The following is an 18,362-nucleotide window of genomic DNA, read 5'->3' as shown; positions in this document are numbered from 1 at the left end:
ACATCGGTGAGAAATTCGCCTAAACTTCCGAGATTCCCAGTCATTCATCACGCTAATACACCCATAAAATAATACAATTTAGTGAGTTAGTGATTACACTACTCACACTATGTGTTAGGTAAAACGCCTTTTCCCGTTGCAAGTAATACGATTAGGGCGGATCCCCGCACCTCTATTGAGGATGTTTAGCCATAAGTCTTCATGAGCCTTTCTTCCTGCGGTCTTCGTTCCGAACTGTTCTCAAATCTTTCCAGGTCGGAGAGTGAAACCTTTCCCAGTATAAAGGTAACCTAGTAGGAACGACTCCCATCTTATGGCTTTTTCCGATACTCACACTCCTACCTTGCATACCAGGACTACATCATAGGGATGTAGGTCGACACTCAGGCAACCAATATCCGAAGCACGGGAAAAATCTATGCCTAATACAGTAAGGACAGGTAGGTCTAGGGTTAACCATCGTCTCTCGTCCGCTTGAGTTCTCTTCCATATAGGAGAACCATGCCTCCGAAGAAGCGTAACCCATCCACTGACAAGAAACCGACTCTCTTACTCGATGAAGCTACGTTTCAAGCTGCAGTCTTGGCAGCCGTTGCGGCTGTCATGGCTCAGTTGAATGCTAACAATGTTGTCACACCCCAAAACCAAGAACAGCGGAAACGTTCTGGGGCGGAGGACGTCATGTACAGTATCACAACAATGTAAAGTAGTAAACAAGCAACAACATCATCCATTGCATTAATAATATAATTATTATACAAGTTTGTTTTGTCAAATTTTGATAAATACTAAAGCATAAATCAAAATGAGAGATGGGTCTTGAACGAGCTCCATCTTCTCTAAACCTTGCATCGGTACCTGTCTATAGATGACATGAGGACACAAGTAATTTTGAAAGCGAGTATCAGCTTTGAAGCTGGTGAGATCATAAGTATTTTAGTGTCTTAATTTGTATGTAAGAAATTGTTTGTAAACGAACTGTAAGTATGGAAAAATGTAGATGAACTGTAAGTATAAAAATGTTTGTAAAACAACTGTAAACGTTTGAAAAACCCTAGAAATCCCTATGATTCCTACTTTTATATAAAGGTGTCTTCTACCAAGACTTAATTGTTCTCAATGTAGTCTTCTACCAAGACTTAACTGTTCTAAATGTTCGTTTCTTGTAAAAGTGTGTAATTTTCCCAAGTGTAACTATCATTTACAAAATATAGTTTTTACATTTAATGTTTAAGTGAAATGATCACTAAAATATGAAAAGGGGAAATTAATGTAGTACTGTAGTGTTGTATTATAGGAACTACTGCTACTAACTACCTTAAACCGGATTTATATTAAGGCATCATGTGATTAATTGCACCATACTATCAACTGGTAACAACGACATACAAATGGTCGTAAAACGGAATGACGTTTGGCACCCGCAGACCTGCAGGTCCGACTGTAGCTAGCAGCAAGGTGTAGTATAGTCAATCCAGTATAGATCTATACGCAGACTCACACTCTCCCTCCAAGAGACTCTGGCTACAACTCGGGCCATGACATTTAAGGCATGCTCCGATATAGTGGATCACAATTATTAACGTATTCATATATATGTAATGAAATGAACTGTTCTAGCTGTAATGTACGTGCTCTCTACCTAGCAAGTATAGTAATGTACTCGTTCTAGTATCGTTGTATATGTTCTCTTTCTAGTATAGTTGTATATGTTCTTCTCTAGTATAGTTGTATATGTTCTTCTCTAGTATAGTTGTATATGTTCTTCTCTAGTATAGTTCTATATGTTCTCATAGTAGTAAGTATTGACTCATGAATGAACTGACTCATAGTATGGTATTGTGTTCTAGTAATAGTTCTAGTATCTTCCTAAACCACCCCTATGGTAGTTTACTAGTAATCTAACTGGTAAGTATGAACATGGATGTATACCCTTGTTACCCAAGGGATGGGATGAACTGGAAGGGCCTTTATGACTATATATGTACATATGTTATATAACTAATATTTAAACGACCTTCGGACGAGTACCCGATATCCCACCAGACCACATCTCAAGCGCGAAAAGGAAATAGGGTGGATAGCCTTCCTAAGTCTTTTAAACATTTCTTATATAACTATAAATATAGAGGCATGCAATTTATAATATAAAAGCATAAATAAGTTTTGTAAAACCTTTGAACATAATTATTATCTTAAGAGAAGATCGACTTGATGTCAATCTATAAAACGGTTTGAAGCCATGGGTTTGATAAAACAGTTTAGTATAAAGAAACATTTGTTTGAAACACAATTGTAAATAAGTTTGAAATGAAACATATAGAGTAAAAGGTACAGTGTAATAAGGAGTTTTAAACACATAAAGTGTTTATGAAAAACATTTGAAGGAAACTGTTTGGTAAAACGGTTAATGTGTAGTAAATGATTTGAAATTCTGCATATTAATCACATGTGATTGATATAATAACTAGCAAAATTCTACTTATTAATCACATGTGATTGATATAATAACTAACATGATTCTACTTGTATCCCCCCCATAAAACATTTAAAAGCAGTTTAAAACATTAATTAAGGGGTATGAACTCACCTGTTGTAAGTGATTGGAATTGAACGGACTGTTATCGTAAGGAAGGATCGGACAAGTGCTTGGTGTCAAGTGAAGACTTTAGACACACACAATGATCCTAATTACATATGAAGACATATTTATATAAATAATAGTGATTAAAACACTAATTATACAAGTATAAGCATTTTAATGCGAGGAAAACACTTTTGGTCAAGTGCTAGGAGGCAAATGGGTTGCAACAAAGGAGTGCAAAGCCTCTTATGGGAGTTTATGGTCAAATGACCATATGTTTTGGAGTTTACGGCCCAGGGGAGTAAACTCCTGGCCGTAAACTCTCAACAAGGTCTCTAAATGAAGCCTATCATTTATACAATTAGTTTGGCGAATTGTTTCAAGGCTAAATCAAGTGATTGGGCTTCCTATTGACTCCATTTAGGAGTTCACGGCCCTGGGACCACTCCCCCATGAGTTTACGGCCGTAAAACTCATGGTAAGGAGTACCATTTGATGTTTTGAGGTTCCTAACACTTCAAGGTTATGATCTATGTTGGGTTCTAGGCATAAGGAAGGAGTTAGGTGTCATTTGACCCCTTTATAGGGGTTTACGGCCCAAGAACTTGTCTTGGCCGTAAACTCCTTAATACTTGTGATTCCTTATGTTTTCTAGGATATAAACACTTTAGGGTATATGTCTAAATTCAAGCCTAAGCCTTAGGAAGTGTTTGTGGCATCAAAACACCCCTAACTTGTGTTTTCGGCCCATGAACCATTTGGCCATGTGTTTGCGGCCGTGAACACCCCTAGGTGTTGGTATTTTGATTGTTTTGGGTCTTAGACACATCAAGGTAATGTGCTATGCTATTCTCTTTGTTAAATGAAGGCATTTAGGGCATTTTGGCACTTAAACATGGAGTTCACGGCCCAAGAACTCCCTTGGCCGTGAACTCACTTTCACCCTTTGTTTCTAATTAATTTGGTGTCCTAAACATGCAATGGGAGGTTCTAGTTCGAGTTCTAAGGCTTTGAGGGTCATTGGGATACTTTTGGCCCTTAAAATGGAGTTTACTCCCCAAGTGTTCTTGGGCGGTAAACTCCCGAATCTTGAGGTTTTGGTCTGATTTTGATGTTTCTAAACACAATCTAAGTTATATAATATAACTAGATCGAAGTACTCACAATTTGGGATAAAAATCCGAAGATCCGTGAGAGAGAATTTTGACTTTTCTCTAAATGGAAATGTAACTAATGAACCAATATGGTTCAGTTTTCTATATATAGTCCTGGGATTTTTGGCAGAAAATATTTTTATTCCCGAAATGATTTCTAATATAACAGAGTGTTGGAATAACAGTGTTGCATGAAATCCTAGTGCATCCACTCTCCTGATATCTCCTTAAGTGTAAATCCTGAAAAACTGCCAAACTTATACTCGAAGTCTGAATTTTCACTGTAACTGTTCTACTTCTATTGACTTCAAATGGTTTGTACAGAATGGAAATTTTGGGTTGTCACATCATCCCCCTGTTGAAGGGAATTTCGTCCCGAAATTAGAATTTAGGCAAAGAAGTAGGTACGAATGATCGAGTCGTGAGGAGGAAACTTCCTAATTGATTGGTTCTAGCGCACCTAAGTGAAATCGGGTTCTCGGTTGGCATTCCAACGAACCTTCACTAACTGGCGACGGCGTTGCTTCGTCTGCTTGACCTCTCAGTCGAGGGTCACTACGGTTCTAATACGAAGGAGAGAATCTCGATGAGTGGACTTACAAGAGTCCTAACAGAAAGGTACGGTTTCACGATCGAGATGCGAAGAGTAAAATGTATGTTACTGAGTTCGCAGAGTAGGTCTAGTTTGCGAGATACAAGACTGATTCTGGTAAGAATCTCGGAGGTCCTATTTATCTTGGATTTAGCTTTCCATGCGATACAAAGCGTATTAAGCCATTCCTAGAATGAGTTTTTCCTAAAGAACTTGGTCTCTCACTTGGAACTTCCAAGGGTTCTTTCTCTTGCTAAGCTTCCTAGTCAAGGGCCACCCCTTGCTGGGTCAAAGTTGAGTTTCTGTAATTTGCGAGGAGTTCTGAATAAACTATGACAGTAGGTCTGTAAGACCTAGAATTTGGCGAATGCCTGTCAGCGTCTCTGGTGCCGACCAATTCCCTAACGGTTTCGGATCCATTGACAGAGTACTCAAGAATTTCCACATCACTAATAGTGTGTCTTAGGAAATTATGACTCTTCAATTCCAAAACTCGAGTTTAGAGAACTTTGCAAAAAGTATCTCCGAAGGAAATGTTTCCATGGGTTTCTTCTTACTACGAGGGTAGATAAGTAAGTCATTACCTGGAGAAATGACGAACTGATCCAAGTAAGAAAGACGTAATCTACTTATTTAGCTCATGAAAACTATGGGCGTATTGGTCCTATCCGAAGGGTATCACTATGGACTCGAAGTGTCCGCATCAAGTTCGGAAGATAGTCTTTCGGACATCCTTCCTTAACACTCGAACTGGTGATATTCGGATCTCAGATCCCTTTCTGAAAGTAATTCTTTCCTTGTGTTTGCTCAATGATTTCATCTATGCGAGACAGAGATAACGATTTCTAATGAAAAATCTTGACGGAGTCCTCGATATCCGAGGCACATACGATGCAATCCGTCGATCTCCGGAAGAATAAGACCGGGGTTCTCCAGGGTGAGAAGCCTAGTCTTCTAATTCTATTTATGTGTAGTTCGTTATGTTGCCTGTACTGTTCTCGTATCTCCGTAGGTGTTTAGACTATAGGGCGATCTGTTTACAAGAGTCGTACTGGGTTCTAACTTTGTTCACATGACGATGCGATTACTCGTAGGCTTAGGCAGTTCTCCGTCCTGAAGTTCATATTAGAATTCATACATGTTTTCACAATCACAATCTCGTGTATACGAGTCGTATATAATTAAGATTGAAAAAGTAGTTGAATAATTGATTCTTCTTTAAGCTCACTTCCTTTCGAAGAAAAAGAAGTTAAAGCGGAATCATTAATTCTAAATCTGTAGAACCTTGATTATATATCCCTCTTATGTACACATTCCTCAATGATAGATCAATCGCATGAATCCTTGGATTAAACTTGACGTACTGCACGAGTGGTACTTCGGGGATTTCTTCGGAAAGAAAATAACTAAGAGGTACTCCTGGCATGAGTACTTCGGTGTTCTGATATGACGGTTTCGCTAAAAAGACCTTTACTGATAAGGAGACGTACGTATGAAGCTGTTTTTGTGAGGATCAAATTGAATCGAGTCGTATGATAATGTCGAAATCATACTGAAACTTAAAGACATTAGATTTGAACATAAGACGTTTACAGACAAAACACAACCGTGCAACCATGAACAGAGTTACAGTACTTTAGATTTACCACAAGACTATTGCTGCGAATAAGATATACTACGAAAGGCAAGTATACGCAGCACGAGAATCCCTATACAGACACAGAAGTTAGCCGGCTGTCAATATCTTTGATATTCATGAAACGCCTAAATTATATTAACGAGGGTTCCAGAGTAGGTTCTCCTGCAGCTGTGATCCTGAGAATCCTCCCATCTGCGCCAGAGTTCTTTGCTATAGGGCAATCCTTCTTGACGTGCCCTATCTCACCGCATTGGTGGCATGACTGGCTAGTACTTGCATTGGTGACGGGATTGCGGTGCTTGGTTGATCGTTTCTGGATGACGACATGATTCTGTTTCACGGAGAAAAAATAAATTTGTGAGCGATTCTAGTCGACCCTAGGTGTATGGCGATTGCTCAAGAAAAGAGTAAGAGTATGTTCTCGAAAGTTTGTCCTACATCCCTATGATGCAGTCCTAGTACGGAATGGAAGTATGTTCGCGAAGGATTGACCTACATCCTTATGATGCAGTCCTAGCAATGGGTAGAAGTAAGTTCGTAGAATGGTCTAAAGACGTTTGTCGTTCAAGCCGAGGTATAGTGGGTTGGTGAATAACAAGATCCAACCACTGAAAGAGACTTGGAAATGTCTCCGGATCTAACTTGCTATAGTCCAATGACTTGACTAAAGCAGGTTTCAGATAGACTCCAATGAGAGTATGATAAGAGTACTTGAATAAAGAATGACACAGAAGTTAGCCGGCTGTCAATATCTTTGATATTCACGACCTAAAGATTCGGGAAAATGACCTTGTAAAGGTCTTACATCATATCCAGAGAAGATAATTCTTGACAGCATAAGGACCTAACCTAAAGTACTTACAGTACAAGGTAATTTCATAGAAAATGCCACATCGGGCATAGACAGAAAAACGATTCCTTTTAACAAGGAAAATAAAGTAAAGTGTCTACTACTGACGACGGTCATCCCTCAGGTTGTCACACCCCGAAAACCAAAGGCGGAAACGTTCCCGGGGTTAACTCCATGTTGTGTATCAAATCCAATGTACATAGTAATCACAGTAAACAACCATTACATTACATATATATGAAAGTTTACATTTGGTTCAAAAGTAAATTGTACAAAGTTATACATATATCATATGAACAAAAGAGACGAGTCTTCGGAGCGCTCCATCTTCACCAAAAGATATCGCCGAGTACCTGTCTAACTTGGACCTGACAATACAAGCGGTTTGAAAATCAGCATAAAGCTGGTGAGTTCATAAGCGGTTTTGTTTTGTGAAAATGTATCGATTTCCTTTAGTTTTCTGAAAAGATTTGATATCCAAGAAAATCCCATATTTTCTTATGTAAAGTAGTTAAGTTATCTTTCATTACAGTTCTGTTACAGATATAAGTTAACCCCAGGAAAATCCCATATTTTCCTAATTGTAAGATTGATTGGATAACACATAGTATAGTTTAATACACAAAACTATAATTTAGATGAACTGTAAATAGAAAGTATTTTGAAAACCTTGGGACTACATCCCGAACCAGTTATAAGATAACTCGATAAAACCATGGGATTACTATCCCGAAAGTAGATATAAGATAGCTCGATAAACCATGGGATCACTATCCCGAAACTAGATATATGATAGATTGATAAAATCATGGGATTATCATCCCGTATAAGATTTAGTTTCAAAACCATGGAATTGCCATCCCGAACGAAATATAGACACAAGATCATGGGATTATTATCCCGAACGAGGTATAGACATAAAACCATGGGAATACCATCCCGAACGAGATATAGATACAAGACCATGGGATTATCATCCCGAACAAGATATAGATTCTAAACATAATCCTAGCTGTGAATAAGTTTATATTAATACGTATTGTGAGTCGGGTAACCATACTGATACGACAACGAGACCTCCTTGACGTTAGTCAGACGTCGAATGATATCCAGAATTTGTCACCCCAGGCGTGCCCGCCTAACTGTAGCTAGCAGTTAAGGTGTGGGATTGTCAGACCCAAATAGATCTATTCACAAACTCTTCGCTCTCCCTCCAGGAGACTCTGGTTACACTTCCGGAGAGGATTTACTTGATCATCCATAAAAGGGTAGTGACTATCTCACAAGCTAGTATTATACTATTCACAGGATTCTCATACGATAACAACATACAAAGATTTTAAGACATGATACAGTTGAAAAATAGATACATACAATGAAACTATTTGGCAAAACATTCGAATGATACGGAGATAAACTGAATCAGACATAGTTTATCAATTAACTTTATACAAATATCAGTACATGATATAAAGAGAAACATAGAACCCCAAATTATTCCCATAATAATTTGATTTGTTTGGTTATCTTCTTAACTAAAATCCCTTTAGTTGTAATTGATAAATCATTCCTTATGCTCAACATAATACATAAGGAGTAAAAGAATTTATAAGATTGCCAGATATTATTTGAAACACATAATTGTTATGATTTGAAAACAGTTTTGGTTTGCTTGTATTCCCCCCTGAAAACAGTTAAAAACAGTGAAAAAGGCGTAGGGGTATGAACTCACCAGACGAGAAGTATGACGATTTGGATGCTAAGAGTTGATCCGGGGCTTGTAAATACACGAGGTTCCTAATTATAATGTAAAGATACACATTTGTATCTAATTAGGACTTAGATTGATTGTTGGATAGGGACAATTGCTTCTAGTCGCGAAAACACTCCGATACGAGTGTTTGGAGGGACCCGGGTGGCGTTTAAGGATGGGAAATGACACTAGGGACTTGGGACTTGAGTTTACTCCCCATGAGTAAACTTTTAAATGAGTTTACAACCACAAAACACACATATACATGAGTTTACGGCCGTAAACTCATGTGGGTGTGGTTTTGGGTGTTTAAATGGCTTAAATGGCTTACATGGACATGGGAAATGTTTCTAGGTTTTGTTCTAAATGCTTGGAATGGATTAAAATCACCAAAATGATTAATTTATGGGAGTTTACGGCCTAGCATAGGCTCCTGGCCGTAAACTCCTTAATCCTTATGAAAATGATGCTAAATGTTGTTAAAACCAATCACATGTGATTCTAAAAATTCCCACAAGCCTAGAAATGTTTATATGGGACATATGAGGGATTTATGGAGTTTACGGCCCATGAAACCCCCTTCATGGCCGTAAACTATAATATGTCAAGCTACAATGTGTTTCAAGGTCTAAAACTTGCATGAAAGGACTTCTAAAATTCATCTAAAGGCTGTAGGGGTGTTTAGTTTGCATTCTAACACCAAAAATTTTGGAGTTTACGGCCCAAGAACAGGTCTTGGCCGTAAACTCTTAGAAATCCCACAAAAGATGTGTTTAAGGCCTTTAAAGTATTTTTGGTTGGTCCCTTGATTTATTCCAAGGCTTTTGGTGGTGTTGGATGGCTTTCTAACACCTTAAAATTGGATTTATGCCAAGTTTTGGGGAGTTTACGGCCCAAGCACTATCCTTGGCCGTAAACTCATCTAAGTCCCCCAAAAATTATGTTTCAAGTGTCCAAATGCTATTACCAAGGTCCTATAATTCATATCTAAGCCATAGAGGTGATTTGGAAGGGTTTAAAGGCATGAAAAACCCCATTAACATGAGTTTACGGCCCAAGCTTATGCCTTGGCCGTAAACTCCTTCAAAGTCCTCAAAATCAAATTTTTAAGTTTTCTAAGTCCATATCTTGAAGTCCCTTAGCCATATCTAAAGTCCAATTGAGTCTAGGAAGGAGTTTAAGGGCTAAAAACCCTTCAAAATGGTGTTTACGGCCTAGGCAGCCTCCTGGGCCGTAAACTCACATATATTGTCCAATTTCATGATTAAGTGTCTAATTTGGAAGCTAAACATGCTATAGATTAAGGCTAGGAAGGTACCTTAAGGATTTGAAGCCTTAAATTTGAGTTTTGGACATTTAATCTTTGGATTTAGGAGAGAGGTTAGAGAGAGAGTAGAGAGAGAAGGAAAAAGCTTCAAATGAGTGCTTAAACATGTTTATATAGTCCCTAAAACTTGGAAACGGTGGAATTCTACCCGATACTGGCCTCAAACGATGCTTTGGGTCGCACCCGATTGAGTTTCCGTCACCCGACGAGGATATTTCTAAAACTTAAGAAATAAATGTTTTGGGCTAAATTCATGAGTTCCTAAATGGTTTGGACCCTCATTGAATGATAATAAACATATAATTTTAGATAACTAAGCCCAAAAACGATAACGGGACATTTCAATTTCCGACGAGTTATTCGGGTAGAACGGGTTTTCGGCGATGAACAACTTCGGGTTGTTACATTATCCCCCCCCCCCCTTAGAGGGAATTTCGTCCCGAAATTCAAAGAATAAGATATAGGTTATGGATTGGAATGAGATACGGATGGATTTGTTGCTTCGGATCTTCACTTTCTCAAGTGGAATCAAGTCTCTATTGGGCGTTCTAACGAATTCTCATTATCGGAACATGCCTTGGTTTCGCTTCTTGACTCTCTCTCAATCTACGATATCAATCTGCTTTCTCGTGGAAGCTCCAACTCTGAATGACTTCGGTTTCCTCAAAGGAATCACTAGGGTTTCGTTGGGAAGACGCTTCTAAGGATTCGAGACGTGATGGTCTAGATAGATATTACCAAGCTCTAAGGGCATCCGAAACTCGAAGGTTACATAATCGATCTCTACAAAGATCTCGAAAGGTCTGATGTGAGACTAAACTGGATGCTCGAAAGAAACTCCCGGGAATCCTTCGGGATAGACATTTAGAGGGAATAGTTACTAACTTCCCGTTTCTCAATAATCACAGAAACGAGGGATGCGTGGTAATTCACATTGGGAAAACTTTTGATTTCTAAAGCATAGAATGATACGAGAGTTTGATGCCGAAGATCACGAGAACAGGGTCAAGGAAAAATCTAGACGAGCGACCCTTTCGAAAGCAAAGATAACAACATGAATGAGACTCGGTCATTTCTGGTTAATCATGGCATCAAAGTATTTTCATGGAAAGTTTCCCCTTTTATAAATCGAATGGAATAGAATAGTCCTCCGGACCTAGGATTCAATCTATAGATACGAAGTTAGTGTTCTCTATCTCACTAGTTAGTCGTCTCGACGGTATACATTTCGATTACATGCGAAGGATTGAGTTTAGAATACGTTCGAATAGATAGATAACAGGTTTCCCTTTTGCACCCAAAATTGAAAAGAGTTGCAAGCATAAGAATTATCAAAGAGAGATATACCTGTGGCAGCAGAGGGATTTGTGGTTGTAGCTGTCTTGGGACAATTCCTTTTGAAGTGTCCAACTTCACCACAATTGTAACAGGCCGGACTGATTCCCACTCCGGATGATTGGTTCGTTGGCTTGGCTGGTTTTCTACAGGTTCGCGCAAGATGGCCCTTATTGCCACAGTTGTCGCAGATCCTTTCGCGACACGGTCCAGGAATGCGGTGGTGGTAGTTACACCTACCACACCAAGGAAGGGTACCAGTGTATCCACTGGCGGGAGTTTGGGCTGTGGAACCTACAGCTGAAACAACAATAGGGGCAGTAGCAGCATGGACTGCTATCGTTTGCTGTTTCTTAGAAGACCCTTGCGTACTCTGGGCCTTCCGCTTGTTCCATGATTTCTTTTTGCTTCCGCCTCCACTGGCGACTGGCTCGGGGGTAGTAGCTTCTTCATCAGAGTTGTCTTCGTGATCTATCAGGATTTTCGCAAGACATTTGGCACTGTCATAAGTGTCTGGCTTCGCAGCCAAGACATTCCCTTTTGTTGGCTGGGTCAATCCCCAGATGAACCTCTCTATCTTTTTACTCTCCAGGGTAACCATTCCCGGACAAAGTAACGCCAGATCATCGAATCTTGAGGTATAAGCAGCTATGTCGGAACCCTTCATCTTAAGGTTCCAAAGTTCGTGTTCTAGCTTCTGAAGCTCGCCCCGAGGGCAATACTCTGCGAGGAGAAGCTCCTTCATAGCTTCCCAACCTATAGCATTGGCTACAGGTAAAGTTAAGGATTTGACTCGGCTATTCCACCAAGTCAGGGCTTTGTCTAGGAAGGTACAGACGGCAAACTTGACTCTATCAGACTCCGAACAGCCACATATTTCAAAGATTGATTCGATTTTCTCGAACCATCGGGTTAAGGCAATGACACCCCCTGTGCCATCGAAGAATGTCGGTTTTGCGTTCATGAAGTCTTTATAGGAACCCCCTTTTTGGTGTCCCTGACTATCTTCTGGGTTTTGGGGTTGGGGATCACCTCCTGAATTTCTAGAGTTCATTTGCGACATGGCTGCTACCATTGCAGCAGTCAGAACTGTCTAAAGCGAGGCAAGATCAAGTTGAAGAGGAGGTGGTGGCGGAGGAGGATTGCTGTTGTTCGTTGAGCTGGGTCTCTTTCTTGGAGGCATCGTGATCTAACAAGATCAGGAAAGAGAGGATCATAAGTCCTCTGAATTGAATCAAGAGATATGGGACAGGAGATATCTCATCATGGAAAATATAGCATCATACAAAGCGATAAAGCAGAAAGGAGTTATAAAGATAGAACATTTTATCGCTAGAGGAATGATCAAAGAATAACGTGTATACAAGAAATTCTACAAAGGATCGGTTCGAGAAATACTCCCATAGTATTTCATGGTTCGCTGCAGCGTCGATTTGTTGTTTGGGATATTGGGTAAGTTTTAGGTATGCCGCATGCCACAGTCACTCCCAAGCACATGTTGGCCGTGTCTCAAATGAATATAGTTGGCCAGGCCATATTGACCCTAGACACGACTACATAACTGCCCAGGTTTAACCGCAGCGTACAACACCGATTTACTTATGTTTTGTTCTACTTATAGTTACGGATTTCGACGGCTCGGCATACTTAAATACTTTTGAAAATACTTATATATTGTATAATACTTTTAATTAAGAGCACTTAGGCCCCTTAATGTTTATAGTTTTATACCATGTAAGGTTTGGTATACTCTGTTCACTATAAACAAGGGCTCTGATACCAATCTGTCACACCCCGAAAACCAAAGGCGGAAACGTTCCCGGGGTTAACTCCATGTTGTGTATCAAATCCAATGTACATAGTAATCACAGTAAACAACCATTACATTACATATATATATATATATATATATATATATATATATATATATGAAAGTTTACATTTGGTTCAAAAGTAAATTGTACAAAGTTATACATATATCATATGAACAAAAGAGACGAGTCTTCGGAGCGCTCCATCTTCACCAAAAGATATCGCCGAGTACCTGTCTAACTTGGACCTGAGAATACAAGCGGTTTGAAAATCAGCATAAAACTGGTGAGTTCATAAGCGGTTTTGTTTTGTGAAAATGTATCGATTTCCTTTAGTTTTCTGAAAAGATTTGATATCCAAGAAAATCCCATATTTTCTTATGTAAAGTAGTTAAGTTATCTTTCATTACAGTTCTGTTACAGATATAAGTTAACCCCAGGAAAATCCCATATTTTCCTAATTGTAAGATTGATTGGATAACACATAGTATAGTTTAATGCACAAAACTATAATTTAGATGAACTGTAAATAGAAAGTATTTTGAAAACCTTGGGACTACATCCCGAACCAGTTATAAGATAACTCGATAAAGCCATGGGATTACTATCCCGAAAGTAGATATAAGATAGCTCGATAAACCATGGAATCATTATCCCGAAACTAGATATATGATAGATTGATAAAATCATGGGATTATCATCCCGTATAAGATTTAGTTTCAAAACCATGGAATTGCCATCCCGAACGAAATATAGACACAAGATCATGGGATTATTATCCCGAACGAGGTATAGACATAAAACCATGGGAATACCATCCCGAACGAGATATAGATACAAGACCATGGGATTATCATCCCGAACAAGATATAGATTCTAAACATAATCCTAGCTGTGAATAAGTTTATATTAATACGTATTGTGAGTCGGGTAACCATACTGATACGACAACGAGACCTCCTTGACGTTAGTCAGACATCGAATGATATCCAGAATTTGTCACCCCAGTCGTGCCCGCCTAACTGTAGCTAGCAGTTAAGGTGTGGGATTGTTAGTCCCGAATAGATCTATTCACAAACTCTTCGCTCTCCCTCCAGGAGACTCTGGTTACACTTCCGGAGAGGATTTACTTGATCATCCATAAAAGGGTAGTGACTATCTCACAAGCTAGTATTATACTATTCACAGGATTCTCATACGATAACAACATACAAAGATTTTAAGACATGATACAGTTGAAAAATAGATACATACAATGAAACTATTTGGCAAAACATTCGAATGATACGGAGATAAACTGAATCAGACATAGTTTATCAATTAACTTTATACAAATATCAGTACATGATATAAAGAGAAACATAGAACCCCAAATTATTCCCATAATAATTTGATTTGTTTGGTTATCTTCTTAACTAAAATCCCTTTAGTTGTAATTGATAAATCATTCCTTATGCTCAACATAATACATAAGGAGTAAAAGAATTTATAAGATTGCCAGATATTATTTGAAACACATAATTGTTATGATTTGAAAACAGTTTTGGTTTGCTTGTATTCCCCCCTGAAAACAGTTAAAAACAGTGAAAAAGGCGTAGGGGTATGAACTCACCAGACGAGAAGTATGACGATTTGGATGCTAAGAGTTGATCCGGGGCTTGTAAATACACGAGGTTCCTAATTATAATGTAAAGATACACATTTGTATCTAATTAGGACTTAGATTGATTGTTGGATAGGGACAATTGCTTCTAGTCGCGAAAACACTCCGATACGAGTGTTTGGAGGGACCCGGGTGGCGTTTAAGGATGGGAAATGACACTAGGGACTTGGGACTTGAGTTTACTCCCCATGAGTAAACTTTTAAATGAGTTTACAACCACAAAACACACATATACATGAGTTTACGGCCGTAAACTCATGTGGGTGTGGTTTTGGGTGTTTAAATGGCTTAAATGGCTTACATGGACATGGGAAATGTTTCTAGGTTTTGTTCTAAATGCTTGGAATGGATTAAAATCACCAAAATGATTAATTTATGGGAGTTTACGGCCTAGCATAGGCTCCTGGCCGTAAACTCCTTAATCCTTATGAAAATGATGCTAAATGTTGTTAAAACCAATCACATGTGATTCTAAAAATTCCCACAAGCCTAGAAATGTTTATATGGGACATATGAGGGATTTATGGAGTTTACGGCCCATGAAACCCCCTTCATGGCCGTAAACTATAATATGTCAAGCTACAATGTGTTTCAAGGTCTAAAACTTGCATGAAAGGACTTCTAAAATTCATCTAAAGGCTGTAGGGGTGTTTAGTTTGCATTCTAACACCAAAAATTTTGGAGTTTACGGCCCAAGAACAGGTCTTGGCCGTAAACTCTTAGAAATCCCACAAAAGATGTGTTTAAGGCCTTTAAAGTATTTTTGGTTGGTCCCTTGATTTATTCCAAGGCTTTTGGTGGTGTTGGATGGCTTTCTAACACCTTAAAATTGGATTTATGCCAAGTTTTGGGGAGTTTACGGCCCAAGCACTATCCTTGGCCGTAAACTCATCTAAGTCCCCCAAAAATTATGTTTCAAGTGTCCAAATGCTATTACCAAGGTCCTATAATTCATATCTAAGCCATAGAGGTGATTTGGAAGGGTTTAAAGGCATGAAAAACCCCATTAACATGAGTTTACGGCCCAAGCTTATGCCTTGGCCGTAAACTCCTTCAAAGTCCTCAAAATCAAATTTTTAAGTTTTCTAAGTCCATATCTTGAAGTCCCTTAGCCATATCTAAAGTCCAATTGAGTCTAGGAAGGAGTTTAAGGGCTAAAAACCCTTCAAAATGGTGTTTACGGCCTAGGCAGCCTCCTGGGCCGTAAACTCACATATATTGTCCAATTTCATGATTAAGTGTCTAATTTGGAAGCTAAACATGCTATAGATTAAGGCTAGGAAGGTACCTTAAGGATTTGAAGCCTTAAATTTGAGTTTTGGACATTTAATCTTTGGATTTAGGAGAGAGGTTAGAGAGAGAGTAGAGAGAGAAGGAAAAAGCTTCAAATGAGTGCTTAAACATGTTTATATAGTCCCTAAAACTTGGAAACGGTGGAATTCTACCCGATACTGGCCTCAAACGATGCTTTGGGTCGCACCCGATTGAGTTTCCGTCACCCGACGAGGATATTTCTAAAACTTAAGAAATAAATGTTTTGGGCTAAATTCATGAGCTCCTAAATGGTTTGGACCCTCATTGAATGATAATAAACATATAATTTTAGATAACTAAGCCCAAAAACGATAACGGGACATTTCAATTTCCGACGAGTTATTCGGGTAGAACGGGTTTTCGGCGATGAACAACTTCGGGTTGTTACATTATCCCCCCCCCCCCCCCCTTAGAGGGAATTTTGTCCCGAAATTCAAAGAATAAGATATAGGTTATGGATTGGAATGAGATACGGATGGATTTGTTGCTTCGGATCTTCACTTTCTCAAGTGGAATCAAGTCTCTATTGGGCGTTCTAACGAATTCTCATTATCGGAACATGCCTTGGTTTCGCTTCTTGACTCTCTCTCAATCTACGATATCAATCTGCTTTCTCGTGGAAGCTCCAACTCTGAATGACTTCGGTTTCCTCAAAGGAATCACTAGGGTTTCGTTGGGAAGACGCTTCTAAGGATTCGAGACGTGATGGTCTAGATAGATATTACCAAGCTCTAAGGGCATCCGAAACTCGAAGGTTACAGAATCGATCTCTACAAAGATCTCGAAAGGTCTGATGTGAGACTAAACTGGATGCTCGAAAGAAACTCCCGGGAATCCTTCGGGATAGACATTTAGAGGGAATAGTTACTAACTTCCCGTTTCTCAATAATCACAGAAACGAGGGATGCGTGGTAATTCACATTGGGAAAACTTTTAATTTCTAAAGCATAGAATGATACGAGAGTTTGATGCCGAAGATCACGAGAACAGGGTCAAGGAAAAATCTAGACGAGCGACCCTTTCGAAAGCAAAGATAACAACATGAATGAGACTCGGTCATTTCTGGTTAATCATGGCATCAAAGTATTTTCATGGAAAGTTTCCCCTTTTATAAATCGAATGGAATAGAATAGTCCTCCGGACCGAGGATTCAATCTATAGATACGAAGTTAGTGTTCTCTATCTCACTAGTTAGTCGTCTCGACGGTATACATTTCGATTACATGCGAAGGATTGAGTTTAGAATACGTTCGAATAGATAGATAACAGGTTTCCCTTTTGCACCCAAAATCGAAAAGAGTTGCAAGCATAAGAATTATCAAAGAGAGATATACCTGTGGCAGCAGAGGGATTTGTGGTTGTAGCTGTCTTGGGACAATTCCTTTTGAAGTGTCCAGCTTCACCACAATTGTAACAGGCCGGACTGATTCCCACTCCGGATGATTGGTTCGTTGGCTTGGCTGGTTTTCTACAGGTTCGCGCAAGATGGCCCTTATTGCCACAGTTGTCGCAGATCCTTTCGCGACACGGTCCAGGAATGCGGTGGTGGTAGTTACACCTACCACACCAAGGAAGGGTACCAGTGTATCCACTGGCGGGAGTTTGGGCTGTGGAACCTACAGCTGAAACAACAATAGGGGCAGTAGCAGCATGGACTGCTATCGTTTGCTGTTTCTTAGAAGACCCTTGCGTACTCTGGGCCTTCCGCTTGTTCCACGATTTCTTTTTGCTTCCGCCTCCACTGGCGACTGGCTCGGGGGTAGTAGCTTCTTCATCAGAGTTGTCTTCGTGATCTATCAGGATTTTCGCAAGACATTTGGCACTGTCATAAGTGTCTGGCTTCGCAGCCAAGACATTCCCTTTTGTTGGCTGGGTCAATCCCCAGATGAACCTCTCTATCTTTTTACTCTCCGGGGTAACCATTCCCGGACAAAGTAACGCCAGATCATCGAATCTTGAGGTATAAGCAGCTATGTCGGAACCCTTCATCTTAAGGTTCCAAAGTTCGTGTTCTAGCTTCTGAAGCTCGCCCCGAGGGCAATACTCTGCAAGGAGAAGCTCCTTCATAGCTTCCCAACCCATAGCATTGGCTACAGGTAAAGTTAAGGATTTGACTCGGCTATTCCACCAAGTCAGGGCTTTGTCTAGGAAGGTACAGGCGGCAAACTTGACTCTATCAGACTCCGAACATCCACATATTTCAAAGATTGATTCGATTTTCTCGAACCATCGGGTTAAGGCAATGACACCCCCTGTGCCATCGAAGAATGTCGGTTTTGCGTTCATGAAGTCTTTATAGGAACACCCTTTTTGGTGTCCCTGACTATCTTCTGGGTTTTG

This window comes from Lactuca sativa, chromosome 1, assembly GCF_002870075.4.
Source record: "Lactuca sativa cultivar Salinas chromosome 1, Lsat_Salinas_v11, whole genome shotgun sequence".
Taxonomy (NCBI): Eukaryota; Viridiplantae; Streptophyta; class Magnoliopsida; order Asterales; family Asteraceae; genus Lactuca; species Lactuca sativa.
Note: the sequence above shows the minus strand (reverse complement) of the source record.